This window comes from Lepidochelys kempii, chromosome 2 (assembly GCF_965140285.1).
Source record: "Lepidochelys kempii isolate rLepKem1 chromosome 2, rLepKem1.hap1, whole genome shotgun sequence".
Lineage (NCBI taxonomy): Eukaryota > Metazoa > Chordata > Testudines > Cheloniidae > Lepidochelys > Lepidochelys kempii.
In genome coordinates this window covers 167733226-167754407 of record NC_136381.1, presented here as the reverse complement: position 1 = coordinate 167754407, position 21182 = coordinate 167733226, and the positions used below count along the sequence as shown (strand labels likewise).

Sequence of the window (21182 nt, the reverse complement as noted above, 5' to 3'; positions counted from 1 at the left end):
CAGGAGCAAAATTGGCCCAGAATGTGTTAGTTCAATGAAGTATGAGTAAGGATATTCTGTGCAAAAGGAAGATACGCTTGCGGTGTAGAAAACCTTCAATAGAATAAAAGGTAACCAAAGCCTTTTAACATCAGAAACATGGATTACACTGGCATTGTATCAGGAATTAAAATGCATCCTCTGCAGAGCACACAGACTTTTCTCAGGGGATATACTAGGAGATAAATCTGAGGACACAGACAGCGGATAAAGAATCTGCAATAGAAATTAATTTCCCCTTGTGACTTGCAGTATCAACAACGATGACAGCAGCACAATAGTAAATGATCACTAAGTTGTATTTATTTTATTTACTTAAATGTATCCTGGTCTCACCTCCAACTCCAAGGGCATTACATGTTCTTTTAAAATAAATATTAACAAAGTACACTAAATAAGATTTTTAAAAAACCTAACTTGCTCCCCTCACCCACATCCAGGAAGAAAAATAGTATAGACACATAGTGTGTCCTCAACATTGTCAAACCCAGGATCTGGTGAAGAGGAAAGTTCCAGATTCTTAGATCCTTCAGAACACTCTGCCATCTTCTCTCCTCTTTACCCCACAGAGCTGTTAACAAAAGCACTTCAGATGACTGCAATGGAACACTAGAGGAGGCAATCACCCAGCTAGACAGGACTTAAATGTGACTGGAGGAAACATGCATCTAGAGAGGAAGGATAGTCCAGTGGTTTGGGCACTAGCCTAGGACTCAGGAGACAGAGGTTCAATTCCGTGTTGCAGATTCTGGGCAAGTCACAAAGAGCAAGTTTACACTGCTCTGAAGTTTGGATGAAGGGTTTGTGAATAGCAGTGTTCACCAAAGGGCTGTGCTATAACTCCCCTATGCAGGCATGAACTTAAAGGTAGTCCTACTTTAGTGCCAGCTCAGGACTTTAAGTTCACGCCCACAGCGGGGAATTACAGTGCAGCATGTTGGTTTGCACTGCTATTCACACTGCCCCATTAATGTGAACTGCCTGGCAGAACAGACATGACCTTAGTCACTCTGAGCCTCAGATCCTCATCTGTAAAATGAGGGTAATAATTTGTTGGATATTGCCATGGCATGTGTCAAGGTTCCTCCCCCACTCTGAACTCTAGGGTACAGATGTGGGGACCTGCATGAAAAACCTCCTAAGCTTATCTTTACCAGCTTAGGTCAAAACTTCCCCAAGGTACAAAATATTACCCCCGTTATCCTTGGAATGGCCGCTACCACCACCAAACTAATACTGGTTACTGGGGAAGAGCTGTTTGGACGCGTCCTTCCCCCCAAAATACTTCCCAAAACCTTGCACCCCACTTCCTGGACAAGGTTTGGTAAAAAGCCTCACCAATTTGCCTAGGTGACTACAGACCCAGACCCTTGGATCTTAAGAACAATGAACAATCCTCCCAACACTTGCACCCCCCCCTTTCCTGGGAAATGTTGGATAAAAAGCCTCACCAATTTGCATAGGTGACCACAAACCCAAACCCTTGGATCTGAGAACAATGAAAAAGCATTCAGTGTTTTACAAGAAGACTTTTAATAAAAAATAGAAGTAAATAGAAATAAAGAAATCCCCCCTGTAAAATCAGGATGGTATATATCTTACAGGGTAATTAGATTCAAAAACATAGAGAACCCCTCTAGGCAAAACCTTAAGTTACAAAAAAGATACACAGACAGAAATAGTTATTCTATTCAGCACAATTCTTTTCTCAGCCATTTAAAGAAATCATAATCTAACACATACCTAGCTAGATTACTTACTAAAAGTTCTAAGACTCCATTCCTGTTCTGTCCCCGGCCAAGACGACTACAGACAGACACACAAAAACTTTGTTTCTCTCCCTCCTCCCAGCTTTTGAAAGTATCTTGTCTCCTCATTGGTCATTTTGGTCAGGTGCCAGCGAGGTTACCTTTAGCTTCTTAACCCTTTACAGGTGAGAGGAGCTTCCCCTGGCCAGGAGGGATTTCAAAGGGGTTTACCCTTCCCTTTATATTTATGACACGCCCCCCAAATCTCAGCTAGGGTGAAACACTGGCTGGGATTTCTTCCTGGAGCTCTAGGAAAACAGAGTTAATAAGACACATGCATCTCTAAATATACTACCAAGTACATAAAGACTAACAATATTTTCCACATCTCAAGGACAATTTTAACCAGTTGATTCTGGGAAACTTTCACGGGAGAGTGCATCAGCCACTTTGTTAGAAGCTCCTGAGATGTGTTGGATGTCGAAATCAAAATCTTGGAGAGCTAAACTCCACCGAAGAAGTTTTTTGTTAGTTTCTTTGACGGTGTGAAGCCACTTTAGTGCAGCATGGTCGGTTTGCAGGTGGAAACGCCGTCCCCAAACATATGGGCGTAGCTTTTCCAGAGCGTAGACAATGGCATAACATTCTTTTTCAGTGACTGACCAGTTGCTTTCCCTCTCAGACAGTTTTTTGCTGAGAAACACTACAGGGTGGAATTCTTGATCAGGTCCTTTCTGCATTAAAACTGCTCCCACACCACGCTCGGATGCATCTGTGGTTACTAGGAACGGTTTGTCAAAGTCTGGGGCCCTTAGTACAGGGTCAGACATGAGTGTCGCTTTAAGCTTGTTAAAGGCCTTCTGACACTTTCCGGTCCACTGAACAGCATTTGGCTGTTTCTTTTTGGTTAGGTCTGTCAGTGGGGCAGCGATTTGGCTGTAGTGCGGTACAAATCGTCTGTAATAACCGGCCAAGCCTAAGAAGGATTGAACCTGTTTCTTTGACTTTGGGACAGGCCACTTTTGGATAGCATCCACTTTGGCCTGTAGGGGGCTGATAGTTCCTTGACCCACCTGGTGTCCAAGGTAAGTCACTCTGTTTAGGCCTATTTGACACTTCTTAGCCTTAACAGTTAGTCCTGCCTCCCTTATGCGCTCAAGGACTTTTTGTAGATGTTCCAGGTGGTCTGCCCAGGAATCCGAAAATATGGCCACATCGTCAAGGTAGGCGACTGCATATTCTCCTAATCCCGCTAGGAGACCATCTACAAGTCTTTGGAAAGTGGCGGGTGCATTTCGCAGCCCGAAAGGGAGTACATTAAATTCATACAGCCCGAGATGTGTGATGAAGGCTGACCTTTCCTTGGCAGATTCATCTAGCGGTACCTGCCAGTACCCCTTGGTTAAGTCCAAGGTAGAGATGAACTGGGCCCGTCCCAGTTTCTCTAATAGTTCATCAGTGCGTGGCATTGGATAGTTGTCTGGGCGAGTTACAGCATTTAGCTTACGGTAGTCCACGCAAAAACGTATTTCCCCATCTGGTTTGGGAACTAGAACCACTGGAGATGCCCATGCACTTTCAGAGGGGCGGATTACACCCATTTGTAACATATCCTGGATCTCCCGTTCTATAGCAGTTTTAGCTTGAGGAGACACCCGGTAAGGTTGGACCCTAATTGGGTGAGCATTACCTGTGTCAATGGAGTGGTATGCCCGTTCAGTCAGTCCTGGGGTGGCTGAGAACGTTGGCGCGTAGCTAGTGCACAGCTCCTGGATCTGCTGTCGCTGCATACGCCCAAGGGTCATGGAGAGGTTCACCTCTTCCACACCACCAGCACATTTCCCTTCGTAGTAGACACCTTCAGGCCACTCAGCGTCGTCTCCTCCCTGGGCTGTAAACTGACAAACCTTTAATTCTCTGGAATAAAAGGGCTTTAGAGAATTAATATGATACACCTTAGGCTTTCGGTTGGAGGTGGGGAATGCTATGAGATAATTAACAGCTCCCAGGCGCTCCTGGACCACGAATGGCCCTTCCCACGATGCTTCCATTTTATGGGCCTGGAGCGCCTTTAAGACCATGACCTGGTCTCCTACTTTGAAGGAACGCTCTCTGGCATGTTTATCATACCAGGCTTTTTGCTCTTTTTGAGCATCCTGTAAGTTTTCTCTAGCAAGGGCTAAAGAGGTTCGGAGGGTGTTTTGTAGGTTGGTTACAAAGTCCAGAATGTTAGTTCCTGGAGAAGGTGTAAATCCCTCCCATTGCTGCTTCACCAACTGCAATGGCCCCTTAACCTCACGGCCATATACAAGTTCAAATGGAGAAAACCCTAAACTGGGATGTGGTACAGCTCTGTAGGCAAAGAGCAACTGCTGCAATACTAGGTCCCAATCATTGGAGTGCTCATTTACGAATTTACGTATCATGGCCCCCAAAGTTCCATTAAACTTCTCCACCATGCCATTTGTTTGATGATGGTAAGGAGTGGCAACCAAGTGATTTACCCCATGAGCTTCCCAAAGGTTTTTCATAGTTCCTGCCAGGAAATTAGTCCCTGCATCTGTGAGGATGTCGGAGGGCCAACCTACCCTGGCAAAAATGTCTGCTAGTGCCTGGCACACACTTTTAGCCCTGGTGTTGCTTAGAGCTACTGCTTCCGGCCATCGGGTGGCAAAATCCATGAAAGTCAGTATGTACTGCTTTCCTCTGGGTGTCTTTTTCGGAAAAGGACCCAGAATATCCACAGCTACTCGCTGAAATGGAACTTCAATGATGGGGAGTGGCTGGAGAGGAGCTTTGACCTGGTCTTGGGGTTTTCCCACTCTTTGGCACACCTCACAAGACTGGACATAGGTAGAAACATCCTTGCCCATTCCCTCCCAGTGGAATGACCCCCCCAAACGGTCTTTGGTCCTGTTCACCCCAGCATGGCCACTAGGGTGATCATGGGCTAAGCTCAAGAGCTTGGCCCGGTATTTAGTTGGAACTACCAACTGTCTCTGAGGATGCCAGTCTTCCTGGTGTCCCCCAGAAAGAGTTTCCTTGTATAAAAGTCCTCTTTCTACAACAAACCTGGATCGATTAGAAGAGCTGAGAGGCGGTGGGTTGCTCCGTGCCGCCGTCCAAGCTCTCTGGAGGCTTTCATCTGCTTCCTGTTCGGTCTGGAACTGTTCCCTTGATGCTGGAGACATCAGTTCCTCATGGGATTGTGGACCTAGGCTTGGTCCCTCTGGAAGCGATATAGGGGATGGAGCTGTTTCTGTTGACTGTGAACCGCTCTCCGCTGGTGTACTATGTTGGGATTCAGGCTCCGGCTGAGCCTCTTGTGTAGGGTTATCGGCTGCTGCCAGTTCAGGTTCGGTGGGGCCCTCTGGTGTTGAGGTTGCAAGTACTGGATTCAGTGCTGACACGGGGTCTGGTGTTGGTTGTTCGGCTGGTTCCGGTTCTGGGACTGGTTCCGTCTGGGTTTCTGGGACTGGATCCACTACTGCTGTTGCAGACATTGGCCTGGGGTCCAGGTCCATCACCTCTGACTGGGTCCTGATAGAAGTTTCCGGAACAGAGCTAGGCCTCACGGCTTGTTTAGCCTGGTTGCGGGTGACCATTCCCACCCTCTTGGCCTGCTTCACATGATTGGCCAAGTCTTCCCCCAACAGCATGGGGATGGGATAATCATCATAGACTGCAAAAGTCCACATTCCTGACCAGCCCTTGTACTGGACAGGCAACTTGGCTGTAGGCAAATTGAAAGAGTTGGACTTGAAGGGTTGAATCGTCACTTGGATCTCTGGGTTGATTAAATTGGGGTCCACTAAGGAAGCATGGATAGCTGACACTTGTGCTCCGGTGTCCCTCCACGCGGTGACCTTCTTCCCGCCCACACTCACAGTTTCCCTCCGCTCCAAGGGTATCTGGGAGGTATCTGGGCCTGTGGACCTCTGGTGTGATTCCGGTGCAATGAACTGTAATCTGTTGGGGTTCTTGGGGCAGTTGGCCTTTACATGCCCCAGCTCGTTACACTTAAAACATCGTCCAGCTGACGGGTCACTGGGGCGAGGAGGGTTGCTGGAGAACGGGGTGGTGGGACGATAAGGGGTCTGGAGGGTTCTTTGGGAGGTAGGTGGGGCTTTGGGCGGCCCCCGGTAATAGGGTGTGGTCTGGGGTGGTCCCTTCTGGTCTCCGCTCCAACTGCGACCAGTTTTCTTCTTCTCTGCCACCTCCACCCATCTGGCTCCAATCTCTCCTGCCTCCATTACAGTTTTGGGTTTCCCATCTAGGATGTATCTTTCTATTTCCTCAGGAACACCCTCTAAGAATTGTTCCATTTGCATTAGGAAGGGCAAATTTACTGGAGATTCAACACTTGCTCCTGATATCCAGGCATCCCAATGTTTTACAATGTGGTAGGCATGTCGGGTAAATGACATGTCTGGTTTCCACCTTAGGGCTCTGAACCTCCGACGAGACTGCTCGGGTGTTATCCCCATTCTGACTCTCGCCTTGGATTTAAACAGTTCATACTTGTTCATGTGTTCTTTAGGCATTTCAGCTGCCACCTCAGCTAAGGGTCCACTGAGCTGCGGCCTCAGCTCTACCATGTATTGGTCAGTAGAGATGTTGTACCCAAGGCAGGCCCTTTCGAAGTTTTCTAAGAAGGCCTCAGTATCATCACCTGCCTTGTAGGTGGGGAACTTTCTGGGATGGGAAGTGGTACCTGGAGAAGGATTGCTAGGGTTTGTTGGTATATTCTGCTGGGCCTTTATCCTCTCCATCTCCTCCACATGCTTCCTCTCTTTTTCCCTCTCCTCCTCCACATGCTTCCTTGCCTCCATTTCCCTCTTGTGGGCAGCCTCTTGGTGTTGTTCTGCCTCCCTTTCTTGTTCCTTCTTCAGCTGCATGAGTTCTATCTGTCTTTCATGTTCCCTTTGTTTTTCCTCAGCCTGAAATTTGGCTAATTCCAGCTGTAGTCGAGCTGAGGATTTGGCCATTCTAACCTCTCTGTTTTTAACTAACTTTACACCCGAGGTTTAGAAATAAACAAACAAAACTTGGCTGTAAAATTTTGCTGTGCTGGAATAGAATACCTATTCTCTGATAGTGATTGTCAGCCTACAGAAAAAGACAATTCCCTTGTCTCTGCTCTGGGCCCAAATTAAAGCAAAAAAACTCCAACTACTTGGAAACCTGCTTACCCAGCCCAAAGAAGAAAAAAATTTCTTTTCAAACCTGTGCTCCTTGTAAAACAAAAAAAAAAAAAAATCAAAATCCTAAAAAAAAACCCTGCCACTTTTGTCTCCAGGCAAATGGGTAGAGCACACACCCCCTATTTACTTTTAGGAAGAAAAGAAAAAAAAAAAAAACCTCTGGGTTGGAAGACTGTGAATTTCCCTGCAGGAGTTAAGTACCCTGCCTCCAGGCAAGAAAACCTGCAATTCACAAGATAATCCCCTTTTGTCTCTGCTTGGCCACAAAGCAGAGAGAAACCAAGCTGCTTTCAGTTTCAAAGCTGCCTTCTGGACTTCCTAAAAATTCCTTTTTAAAATCTGTATTTCTAGTTCAAAAAATCTCAACTGGATCTCAAAATGATTTCAGGTTAATCCCACCACTGTGCCACCATGTCAAGGTTCCTCCCCCACTCTGAACTCTAGGGTACAGATGTGGGGACCTGCATGAAAAACCTCCTAAGCTTATCTTTACCAGCTTAGGTCAAAACTTCCCCAAGGTACAAAATATTACCCCCGTTATCCTTGGAATGGCCGCTACCACCACCAAACTAATACTGGTTACTGGGGAAGAGCTGTTTGGACGCGTCCTTCCCCCCAAAATACTTCCCAAAACCTTGCACCCCACTTCCTGGACAAGGTTTGGTAAAAAGCCTCACCAATTTGCCTAGGTGACTACAGACCCAGACCCTTGGATCTTAAGAACAATGAACAATCCTCCCAACACTTGCACCCCCCCCTTTCCTGGGAAATGTTGGATAAAAAGCCTCACCAATTTGCATAGGTGACCACAAACCCAAACCCTTGGATCTGAGAACAATGAAAAAGCATTCAGTGTTTTACAAGAAGACTTTTAATAAAAAATAGAAGTAAATAGAAATAAAGAAATCCCCCCTGTAAAATCAGGATGGTATATATCTTACAGGGTAATTAGATTCAAAAACATAGAGAACCCCTCTAGGCAAAACCTTAAGTTACAAAAAAGATACACAGACAGAAATAGTTATTCTATTCAGCACAATTCTTTTCTCAGCCATTTAAAGAAATCATAATCTAACACATACCTAGCTAGATTACTTACTAAAAGTTCTAAGACTCCATTCCTGTTCTGTCCCCGGCCAAGACGACTACAGACAGACACACAAAAACAAAAAAAAAAAAAGCACCAGCAGGAGAGTGAATTTGTGTGGGGGGGTGGAGGGTGAGAAAACCTGGATTTGTGCTGGAAATGGCCCACCTGTTGATCACTTTAGATAAGCTATTACCAGCAGGACAGTGGGGTGGGAGGAGGTATTGTTTCATGATTTCTGTGTGTATATAAAGTCTGCTGCAGTTTCCACGGTAAACATCTGATGAAGTGAGCTGTAGCTCACGAAAGCTCATGCTCAAATAAATTGGTTAGTCTCTAAGGTGCCACAAGTCCTCCTTTTCTTTTTACACAAAAACTTTGTTTCTCTCCCTCCTCCCAGCTTTTGAAAGTATCTTGTCTCCTCATTGGTCATTTTGGTCAGGTGCCAGCGAGGTTACCTTTAGCTTCTTAACCCTTTACAGGTGAGAGGAGCTTCCCCTGGCCAGGAGGGATTTCAAAGGGGTTTACCCTTCCCTTTATATTTATGACAGCATGCAGTATTTTTGAGAGCCATCTTGTATTAAGTTTATGAATAGTTTATGTATCATTGTGGGCTGGTGACTGCCTGGCAACTCCAGGCACTAAAAACAGTGGCGTGGAAATCATTTAGGTTGTAAACACCTCCAAAGAGATACCACCACCTGGGGTGGTTTGCATTTATTGGTTCAAACAGCATTTTCCAGAGCCCAACAAACAAAGACGTTTACGCCAGGCTTTTGGCATAAAAAGGATGAGTTTACAGGGCCTTCTTTTGATTCAACAAATTGATAGGACCCTCACTTCATCAGCAAAGGAGAAGAGGCAGTCTTGGTACAAAGCTTTTGTATACCAGGGAGGGAGAGCTGTTCTCTCTTACCCTACATACACACACACTTTTCCTTTCTTAATTCTCATTAGATACCACAGTGACAAGCACTTTATATATGGCAATAGGTTAGACAAGACAGACAGATAGGATTGTTCACATTTTCAGGCTAATGAGGTGGTTTATATATCCAATATGTGAGGCCAGATGTCTGATATCAAGCACCCAAAATCAGTGGGCACTTTTTAGAAAAAGTGCTGTTTCCAGAGCTGAATTGGATCTAGTTAGTCTTTTCCTTTAGCTGATGCAGATGGCTCTTGTGAGAGGAATGATTACTCTTCTGTATTGTTGACGATGGAACAAGATTTGACTGCTTCACCCTAATGGCCTGAAAATTTTCCACCACACTGCAAAGAGACTATTATTTTTTAAATAGCTTGTGCACAATACTAAAGCAATTATATACCATAATTAAAAATCTTGCATTTAAACTTGCAGATTTGGGTTGACTGAACCATTTCATGAATTTGTGTTGAATTCATCAAATTGTTTTGGTTGAAACAAAACAAAAAAATTCTGAAAAAACCCTGAAATATTTTATTTCAGCATTTTCTAAATGACTTTTTGTTTTGCAGTTTTCTTCAACTTCATTAAAAAAACCTTGACAACAAAAACGAAACATTTTGTTTCAGGTAGAATGAAAAATTTTGTTTGATCCAAAACTAATTTTTTTTTTTGCCTTTTTGCTTTGCCAAAAAATTCAAAACAGTGTTGTTTTGGGTCGACCCAATTTTTATCTGTGTATGTGAGGATCAGCCAGAGAATCAAAAAATCAGTTATTTGCACAGCTGCGCTGAGCATTAGCCCTGCTTATAATTTGGAGTGTCACAAAGACAGAATCAAGAGAAGATGATGACCTGGAACTTGACAACAAAATGAATTGAGTTAGTTCAGATAGTCTTGTCAACTTCCAAGCCTAAGGAGTAAATATTGTACATTACATCCATATGTTTGTACTTTATGTTCCAATGGATATAGCAATAAAAATACATACTTAAAAAAATATTGTGTAGCAACCAGCCTGCATTAGCTCTTTGAAAAGGGAAGACAAAAAGCACACTTTGTGCTGGGAGCAAAGCAAGACAAAACAGAAAGACCTGAACAACAGGCTCAATTATCCATTAGTAATAAGTATAGATCCCGCAAACAGATACTGTGTTTGCTCATATCACCAAAACATTACAATTATTGGAACGGTTGGTTTTATTTTTAAGTGATAACTGTTCATTAAAGTTCAAAGTTTAATGACCAATGAAAGCTTTTCAAAGGCCCAAACAGCACTTATGGCATTGACTTTTATTGGGAGTTGCGCCTTATGTTACAAGCGGTATCTGTATAAACAGTTAATCAACCAGGTGACAGGAGGTGGTGCTCAGGAATATGTATATTGTTCCTGGTTTTGGTAGGATCAATAAAACTTCTTGTTGTGCACTGCAAATGGCTTCTTTTGTGCAGTGCACTGCAAATGGCTTAGGTGTAAAGAGCTGCACAAAGTAACTCCTATTTGTGCCTTTGAAAATTTCCTCCCAAAATTCTTACGTTCTTTGTGTGAATGATTACAAACAGATAATAACCAGAAAACACAGGGGATTCATATATAAATAAAAGTTTAGTACTAAACAAGGATAATTGTTTTTTTTTAAAAGATGCACAATACAATGGGGAGTGACTGAGTGTGGTGTTCTTTAAATGTCATTAATGTTGCTCAAATGGAACCTCTTGTCAAAGAACCTGTTTTAACGAGAAGTAAAACATTTTTTCCACTGTGTAAGGAGCCATAGGAAGGGTAGACACATTATTAGCAACTGATTGCTTTAATGTTTAATCCAAAGGTCATTTAACTTCAAACTGCTATGGGATAATTATTGGTCTGAATAGTACGTTCCTTCTCACAACACTGAATGATAGTGGTGGAACTGAAAAAGAAATACAAGAAAGGAAGAACTGGCTAACAGAATACATGGTTTTCTCAGATCTTTTCTACCCTCTAAACAGTCATTTAAAAAAAAGATACAATCACAATCAACTACGTAATCATTTTTTACATTTATCAAATTACATGTAGCTTTTGGGATAGAAATTATATTCCCGTCATTGCTGATTTAAGGCCCATTGAGGTCTGAATAATAAATCTCTACACATAACACTGAACATCCGTGGTGTATAGACCTCTGGATCAGTCCCTAAATCAGTCAGTGGGCCAGATCACTTGAGATACTATGGTGGATGGATCTCAGACTCAGTGTGTTTTATTGCTTCTTGTTAGTTTTAGAAACTTGTTTTCAGGAAGAGAGAAAGTTAGGGTGTAGCTAATCCTTTTGTCTTTCATAAAGTGCCCCCAAACCAACAGGAACTGATTGATCCATTAATCATTGTAGTGATTTTTGACTGAGATCTATTGAGATCCCTAAGAGAGAGCTACCCAGGCACTCTTGGGCAAGGAAATGAAACTGTCAGCCTGGTTGAGGACTTCACAATGGATGAGGAAGGGTGGCATCACTTTCTAGTGGCACTACTTCTGTCATGCTCCCTAACAGCAATTGGAGCAGTTGCAGGGCACTTGTGAAGCTAGCAACAGGCAGAGAATGGACTTAAGAAAAGCTCCAATGGTGGTTTGTGGCAGAAGTTCAACAAGTAAACCTACATGTTTACATACCCATCTGAATACATGCTGTACAGCCCTATTTTATATCTCCAGAAAACTGACAAGAGAGATTGCTAAATAATTAAATGAAGTCTTTGTCTTGGTGATTACAAAGGAAGACGGCTTTGAGACGAGATGCCAACATTAAATATAAATTTCCTAGGAGGAAAAAGAATACTGAAGGAAAAAAAGATCATGCCAGAAGAAGCAATCAAGACACTAAACAATAGGAAGAATGACAAAAACCATGTGCTTTATCCAGAAGAAAACCATTCTGGAAAAAGAGGATCTATGGTCTGATGGATTAGAGGCTATGACCAAGATGTTTAAAAGCAATTAGTTACTTCTGAAAATGATCACTGGATTCAATATTAATAGTGGCAAAGTGTTAGAAAATCGGAGACTGGTAAACTTGATTTCATTAATGTGTGTGTGTAGGGGTTTAGGAAGAGATGTATATATTAATTCAGGATAAACGACAGAACTCCCAAAATGTATAGACTCTATTAAGAATAGTCACTATCAGTTCACAAGAAAGACCACCAACTAGTGATGTGCTGGAGCAGGGTTGTGCGAGCCCCTTGTTAAAATTCAGCCACCATATTGAAGGAAGGGTTATGGCAATTTCCCTGCTTCTGATGGAGTTCATGTTCTGCTTTAGGATATTACTAGATCAGTAGACAGAAATGACTTATCTTAAAAAGCACAAGATTGGGTAAAGTGTCAGATAGTTGCAAACCATTCTCTGAGGGAGGATATTGCCTGACACCTCCCATCCTCTAGGCGCTGTACGCCAGCTGTACACTGTTTTCCCATCAATAACTCCATGTATATTTTCAGGAAGACAGTATAAATATTCCCAGCACACGCATGTTGCCAACTGTTTTTTGCAGTGGTACTGCATGCCTTGGTTATGATTCTTGGGAATCATTTTTGTTTGAATAGGAAAAAGAAATGGATAGCGTCTCTAGTGCCTCACATACTTTGCTGGCAGCATATCACTGGATTTGGCCTGTGTATAAAGATAGCTCATCATTTTTCAGCAGTGACAAAACCAACAGGTACACTTAAGTGCTAGTGTAAACATGGTCTATGTTGGCAAAACTTTGGTCACTCAGGGGCGTGAAACCCCCCCCCCCCCTTGAGCAACATAAGTTGTGCCTGCATAAGCTCTCTCGCTGACTAGCTACTGCTGTTTGTTGAGCTGGTTTTATTATGTCAACAGGAGAGCTCTCGCCCGTCAGAATAACGTGGCTACACAAGCACTCTTACAGCGGCACAGCTGTATCGATAGACGTGGCCACAAACAGCTTTTCCTGGGAATAGGTGAGAAGTCCCTAGGTGAGGGACAAGATCTACTTGTCATCTACTTAGCCGTCAACCAGCATCTTGGAAGAAAGACATTTAATAGCTTATAAAAAGGAACAAGCTGATTGAAGATGGAAATGCCACTAAAATATTAAGGTGAACATTTTTGATACTTGCTGATGGTGCAAAACTCATTACAACTAGTCCATATTTTTAATGTAGTCCAGCTACACAGAATCAGCATTATCCCCCTTGTGCTTTCCCCTGAGACATGTAATCACAAAAGATGAATTTTTTTTAAAATCAGTGAATGGACATAACCAGGGATTTGATATTTTTAGGTCTTTTTAAAATAACCTCTGCTCCCATTTGTAATCTTGTTATGTTGGTAAAGTGGTAAATTCTGTCACCTTAGAAGTGTGACTGTGGAGACAGTCTATAAGGGTTTGTGACTCAGAGAAAAGCTGGCAGCTGAGCAAGGTTGAAAGTGCTCAAAACATTTCTCTCCTGCAACTTCAAACTAGAGTGAGCTTGTTCTTTACACATCAAGAAATGGGGTCTGTGTGACATTTTGCAATTTTGCTGGGTATCCTACTGAATTTTGATCTTTTGTTGACAGCTGGACAGTTTGTCTGCTCCATGAAAGGCTGCATGAGAAGCTGTCTGAGTAGGCGTCAAATTATTGAAATACATAAGTGGAGTTCCCACGCCGTCCTGAATAGAATTGACACCCACTTGGCCAGATCATACCTCCTGTTTAAAGCAAATGTAAAGAGCTGCACAAAGGAAGCCATTTGCTGTGTGCAACAAGTTTTATTGGTCCTACAAAACTCAGGAGCTCACCTACATACTTTTAAGCAACATCTACTGCCATTTTATCTATTAACTATTACATATATACATACATAGAAGACTCTCATAACAGCTCCACAGTCTTTGAGAGGAAGGGAACACAAATACCTGAACTGTTGAAAAAGAAGGTATGGTGAAAATCCTACAGATTTCTTTTCTGCAGTCTCTCCAGAATTGACCATTAGGACCTCGGACAGACCCTGGCCATCCCTCACTCCTCCAACCTCTTTGGCTCTGGCTTTTCACCACAGTCCTTTCTCAGTCTTTCCAAAAGGAGTTATCAAGATAGGGGAGGACCAGGGTTTGGAACTAGTCCTAGTGGTGGATTTTTGGAGATTCTGTGGAGGAAAATCCAGTAGGATCCAGATCACATCTATTCAGTAATGTCATCTACTTTGCCCTCCATTCCTAACATCTCCATTGCCCCTGAAAATTCCTCCCTAAGGTTCTTGTTCCCTGCAACGTCAAATTTGAAATCCTTGCCCTCATGGGGTCTCCGCGACTGGGCTCCAGCCTGACCCCAGATGTCTACACTGAAATTTTATAGCCCTGCTGCCCAAGATCTATGAGCCTGAGTCAGCTGTCCTGGGCTAGCCTTCGGTCTTTTGCTGTGCTATAGACACAGCCCAAGGGGACATTATGTGGAATGATGTTTTCATGGGGAATAAATAATACTGTACATTTACAGGCTCAACTACACAGGGAAATTGACCATGTGCTGAAATAATTTTCATTGATCCCACCAATACAGCTGGATAGGGCGGAGCTCTACCCTAAATGGTGTAAAAATTCTCTTTCCAAAAATCCATTTGAATAAAACACAACTCCCTCTCCCATGGTAGGATCAGCTGAGTCCAATCCTTAATGGGTCTGTGAAAATGGTTTCAAAGCCTGCTGAGTTTCCCAATGTACGTTGGCCTGGAGCTCTTTTCCCCCTGCAAAGGAATTCTAAGCAGCCCACATGCAGTTCCTTACCTAACCCTCATGATCCCTGGTGAGATGGATGTGGGATAGAAAAGCATCTCTTCACCTAGTACTGGCCTGGTGACAGTTTGATAGGAAGGGAATGAAGAATGATTGTGGATTCAAGGCAGAATGAACAGAAGATGAACAGAGCTGGGCTCAGCCAGGAACTGAGGGTGAACACCTGACCCCTGTGAGATGGGATCTTCATTAACTGCACATGGCTGGGACGGTCACTGACTGAGAAGGCTGGACAGACAAGAAGAGAGAAAAATTCCTGAGAGCAGCAGCATGACTGCGAAGTGCCTGGAGCCTCTTGGGTTCAAGGTCTTAGGAAAGGGCTAAGCTGTGTGATTATTCTCTGTCATGGCAAAAACTGGGGAGAAATAAAAGTTTCTTGTGTGAGTCTAAGGGTCATTTCCTGTCTTTTGTCCCCCAGCTCTCGGAGTTACCTAGGCTTCCCTGCTGTTTCACTACTACTACCGGCAGCACTAAAGACTCCCACCTCTGTCATGGTTCTATGTGCAATTATTCAGATCTTGGAGAGGGAACAGTGGCAGGATGAGTTACATGGGAGATCAGATTGCGAAAACATGCTTTCACAAACCACATTTCTCTGAGGTATAAAATATGCATTAAATATAGGCAGAACTCTTTCAGAGTTATCTTTGTGTTTTTCTTCAGTAAAGTCAAAGGATTTAAAGATACAAATCGGCCTGCTTGCTCATAGCATAAATTACAGAAGATACCTGAATATCTCGAGTTTCCTGGTGGAGCTTTGTAGCAGTTCAAAATCTTGCAAAATACTGCTTCCAGATTGTCCATTGTGAAAGACTGTCAAAGAGGAAGTTCTCTGGGGCATTGAAAAGTGGTGTGTTGATGAGATCCTGCAAGCTTTCTATTTGTTCTCCTCTGGCACTACTTTATTTGTGACACCATGTCATATACTTCTTGTACATGGTAGGTTGCAACTAGAATCAGATATAGACTGAATACAGAGCTTACTTCTCAGAGGGGTATACACCAGATATGTTCACAATAAGATCCTTTAATGCTTTGCCATGTATGGCTAAAGTTAGTTTAAATAAGGTGTTTTATACACAGCACTACCTACTGGCTGAACTGTATAATACAGTTTAATATTCCATTACAATAAGTATCTCCTCAATCTCCTCTTTGTTGAAAAGTGATGCAAATTATTCATTTAGCTCCGCAACAAGGGTCTCATATTCCTTAAATGCTCCCTTCCTCCCGTGTGGTTCAGTGGACCCACAGAGTATATTGCAGACTTCCTGCTTCAGATATGTGTTAAGTACTTCTTGTTATTATTTTATTGTTACATTGTTAGCTTTTTGCCCTTCAATTCCTCTTAGCCATAATCCTAATTTCCTTCATACATATGACCTGCTGTAGTTTATGCTACATTTTATTGGCTTTACTAGGGTTGGATTTCCATTTCTTAAGAATATCTGTTTGTATCAAAAAACCTCCCCATTCAGCCATTCTGGTTTATTCTTGCCTCTCTGCTTCCCTTTTGTTTAGAGCTGTGCATGCATGGAATGTACACAAATGTGGTACTTGCCACACAGAAATTAATTTTGAACACCTGTTTTACAACCTGTGCACACATATGAGGCAGACGGGGAAACTCAGCTACACCAGTCTATGAGGATCTGTTCTGAGCACTTCTAGAAGTTAGTTAGGTGCTCACACATGGATTTAGGGTAAAATTTTCAAAAGCCTTTAAATCACTTGGAAGCCAAAGTCTCACTGACTTTCAGTGGGACTTAGCCTCCTCAGTAGCCTGTGCATTTTGAAAATGTCACCCTGGGTAAAATGTCCCTTACTGGGAATCCTGCTAAGTAGATTGGAAATTGTCAAACCTAACCCTCCCCTGTAGCTTCACAATGAGATTCAGCCATGGGAAAACCAGTTTTGTTCAAGATCCAGCAAACCATGCAAACAGGAGCAAAGGGGGGGGGGGCGGAAACTGAGCACCCTTTCTTACCAAAATTGAAAGGGTTCACAAAGCTTCTCTCTTTACCAACTGAAATTCAGTTCCTAACAAACTCAAGTATTGTTCTCCCTCATTTTACCTATCTAAAGCAGTCTGATCTGAGTGCTGCCTAAAGCCTGCCAGCCAGCCAGCCCACCCTCCCCACACACCAAGTGGGAGAGAGTAGAAGATGAGCATTGTTTTCTCACTCAATACTAGCCACAGGGGTCCCTAACCAAAATAAGTAGTCCTCTCTACTGCCTGAATCACAGGGCTTCAATCCTTGGCTTCCTGACTGGACAGACTGGCTGCAATTATCAACCAGATTTTCCACGATTTTACCATAACTACTACATCTGAGCCATTCACTTATTCCTAGACAGACGCAGATACTGTAGCTTTGAAGGGGGTATTTCCCTATAAGATCCCAGCCTGTCAGCTAAGGACACTCAGCAAGGTTCCTCATATGGTTTACAAGGCTGCTACAAATGCTTTCTACTATATCAAACTTTACAAATAGTGCTTTCAAGTTAGTTACTTAAAATATTTATTCTACACTCATGAGAACTTCAAAGTTTGATTAATGAAATATTATTTAAAGCTACAGTTATATTAATTTTAAACCATTATTTTCGATATACCCACAGAGTTAATGTTTAATATGCAACTTTATATGGCTGGGCTACCAGGCTAAGGTACAGAGGTAGCTCTCCACATTCTAAGATAAGTGCATTAATGCATTCATTTGTCCTTACTTGTTTGCAGATTTCAGTTCTTTTCCGGCTGTTTTGGGGAATGGCTAATTTTCTTAGTAGTTTTACTCTGTTTCCAGGAGCATATGACAGAAACAAGGAACTGAGGAACTCTAGTTTCAAGGAAGTCCCAGGCCTTTTCAGCAACCCTGAAGACACCCGCTGCCCTCTTCTTCTTGCCAGTGTGTTCAGACTGCACTTTTTTCCAGTTAATCATTAAACTCCTGTAGTCCCAAATTCACTAATTTTATTGGTTCTTCTCCTTTTGCGGAGGGAACAAAATAAAAAGTCCCTTGAACTAACTGGGGGCTATGCACTAATTTAGGGATGTGAGGGATTACCCAAGTTTTTCTTTTATTTATTCATTAGACACCAAATATCAATGACAAATGGAATAAGATGAACCAATAGCCTGACCAGATCCTTTCCCAGAGCCTGAATCATAGGACTGGAAGGGACCTTGAGAGGACAATGTCTACAGCACAATTAAACATCCCCTTAGCCTGAGTCCCATTAGCCTGAGACAGCTGGCATGGGCCACTCGTGGGTGTCTGATTGCAGTGTAAAATACCCCTAGAAATCTATGAGCTTTCAGTGCGACCCTTGTAACTTCTGCACTTTTGAAAATTTTACTCATAATCTATTCGACCTTTTGTTTCATTTCTCACTTTTCATTTCCCGCTGGCTCCCAGGATTAAAATTGCATAATTTGGTCTAGACTCTTAACCTCTTTAACTTGTTCTGAAATGTATTACCACTAGTTAGATGTTTGTGCTACATTCACTCATATTTTAAAACCAGTGATAAGAGGGATGTATGTGTAACAATGCGTCCCAGTTAAGTTCTTACGCAGTAAGCAATCTTTAATATTGCCTTCACAGCATAAAGCTAAATGGGCATTAAATGAAAGTATGAGAGCAGGCAGAAGTTCAGTATTTCTTTGGGTAAAGTATATTTATTTTCTCCTAACCTACTAACACTTCCAGGACAGCAGGAAAAACAAATACCTACAACAAGATTGTTCATCTGGACCTCCGGAGCAATGCCAAAATCTGCTCATAAGTAGGACTGACTAATTTCTTGGTATTCTGAAACTTATAGACAGGTCTGGGAGGAAATTGCCTCGTTAAAAACAAACAATTCTAGCATCTTCTCCATAATTTGGGCTGTGTTAATGAAGAGACAAAAATATTCAATTGGCAAATGCTTTGGGGCTATGACTTGACCCTCCATGAATTGATAATTTCTCACAGCAGGTGCTCAAATCTACCTCCTGTCCTCACAAGTTAAGTTAAGAGGCTGAAATTTCTACTAATTTCTCCTAATTCTGCCTGCAGTGCTGTTGGGCTTTGATACACCAGCAGATATGTGCTATCTTCAGGTAGGACTACCAAAGCTCTAAGTGCTTGCTCATCTAGGGTTATTTTGCTGATAGGATTTTGCAGCTTGTAGATGGTCATGCTTTGCTAGAATGCTCTTCAAACACCATGATTCAAAGACACACTCAAGCAGCACTAAATATAGACTCCCCCAAATCCTTAACAGAGATAGGCCAGTGCCAGAAAATTCAGTTCCCAGTCACTTCCAGGCTGTCAGAATCTTGAAGTTTTAAGTCCATCTCTAATGCCTAATAAAATACTTTGTAGTAAAAAGAGCTACATTATTAGGAACACGGACTACTGCATAACGAGAGAAAATGTGCCTGTGCACTTCATAGAGGCACTTCAGAAAATCATTGCTGTTACTCCTCCCGCCTCTCCCCCCCCATTTAAAACCACAAACATTTAAGAGGGAGGCAGGGCATGGCTTAGTGGATAGGATACTGGATTGGAACTCAAGAGAACTAGGATGTATTACTCGCTCTGCTATTGCCTTTGGGCAAATCACTGTGCCTCAGTTTTCCCATCTGCAAAGCAGGGATAATGCTACTTACCTCCTTTGTGAAGAACTTGGAGCTCCAGGGATAAAAAGTTTTCCATACAAGCTAATAAAGAACCTTTAGGAAATACTGTAGTCTATTAATCTACGAACCACAATGATAGCTTTGATTTTATGGTACAATGCAGATGACAAAACCTCCAGGATGAGGCATGTGCGAGCAAGGTCTAAAGCATCCCCAGGGGAATCTGGCTATGGAACAAGCTTCCAGAGGGGATCAGGCAAATCCAGCCTTAGCATCTTTAGGAAATGTTGCAAAGCCTTTCTGTTTGAAAAACACTTTCTGCCATAGGAATGGCATTACACTGATGCCTCCTCTTACCCCTACACTCCTACCAACTTAAAAAAAAATAAAATGAATTAAAATTAAAAGATCCCCCACCCCACCTTCCAAGCAGTTTTTACCCACCAAAAGGGAGAAGTGCAGAGACCCCTGGAAGTCTACTGGGAACTTCACTATAGAGTTTACGTGAAAGGTGCTGAGATATTGTGGTGATGGGAAACAGAAAGGACAAAGACAGACAGACCCTTAGTTACTTGTGGCCAAGAGTTGTGCTTTCATTCTCCGTCCACCTTCCTCTCTACTCCTTGTCCCCGTGCCCCCCAAAAAGGCAGCAGTGGTGGAGCAGGCAGTCGGGGTTATGACTACAGTCTCCCATTTCTTGTGAGTTCTTGCCTCTGCCTTTGCTTTCAGTACCAAAACCAAATCAAAGTGGTGCAAATACACATTTCCATGACCTGTGCGCTGAAGCAGGGCAGGAAGCACTTGCTTGCAGACAAGTTAAGTTCACTTGTATTTGTTTAAACTAACATTTCACAGGAGACAGTGGTTATTTTTTGTACAGCACAGCCACACTCCAAACCAGAGATTTGGTCTTGTTCAAATGCCTCTGAAAAATAAACACGCACCAAGCCAAATTCTGGTCCCACTAAAGTCCTTGGCAAAGCTCCCATTGGATTTGGCCAATACCCAGAAACTTAATAGCTATTGCAACCATTGCTGGAGAAAAGTGTAGCTCTCTGGATCCATATCACTATAGTACAGTATTCAGCTCTAAACACTTCGCCTTGCTTAGCGTGCAGCACTATGAGCGCCCTCTGTTGGTCAAACTGTAGAACAGTTTTTGCTGCAGAACGAGTAGTACCATAGCATCTGAAGTCCAGCACCTTGCTTTCTATTCTTTGTTAGAGGAGTTATAGCCTCTACCTGGGCTCCTTAAATATCGGTCTTTCAAAATTCAGTTTCACCTCATTCAAATAAGTTTTTTGAAGAAATCCAAGGCTCATTTTGAACTAAATCCTACTCATATTTCAAGATGTATACTGCTTCTTTGAATAGATTACTTCTTCTAACTTGTCAAACAAGTTAAGAGTGGAGGAAAAGCCTCTATTAGGAGCTAGCAAACTTGGATTTAACATCACAAAACTTTATAATCATTTGCATTTTTGCACAGTTTTCATTACTTACCCCAGAGAGCTTATGTTCTACAAGGGCAGGTGTCAAACATTCAGCTAAGGGTAGCATAAAATCCCTCCTTTACCTGTAAAGGGTTAAGAAGCTCAAATAACCTGGTTGGCACCTGGCCAAAAGGACCAATAAGGGGAGAAGATACTTTCAAATCTGTGGGGGAAGATTTTTGCTTTGTCTCTTCGTGTGGGTTCTCTTGGAGCCAGAGAGGGACCAGGGGCAGGAAAAGTCATCTCTTAGAACCCTGCCTGAAATAAG

At 42.7% G+C, this 21182-nt stretch overlaps 1 protein-coding gene across 1 annotated transcript in view; it reads right to left on the bottom strand.

Annotated features, from left to right (window-relative positions):
• DDC (dopa decarboxylase) overlaps positions 1–17693 on the bottom strand; it is a 124291-nt gene extending 106598 nt beyond the window's left edge. Inside the window, exon 1 of the mRNA XM_073332726.2 lies at positions 17522–17693. The gene's annotated coding sequence lies outside the window, so the exon portion shown is untranslated. The remainder of the gene's footprint in view (positions 1–17521) is intronic.
• Between the last annotated feature and the right edge of the window lie 3489 nt (positions 17694–21182).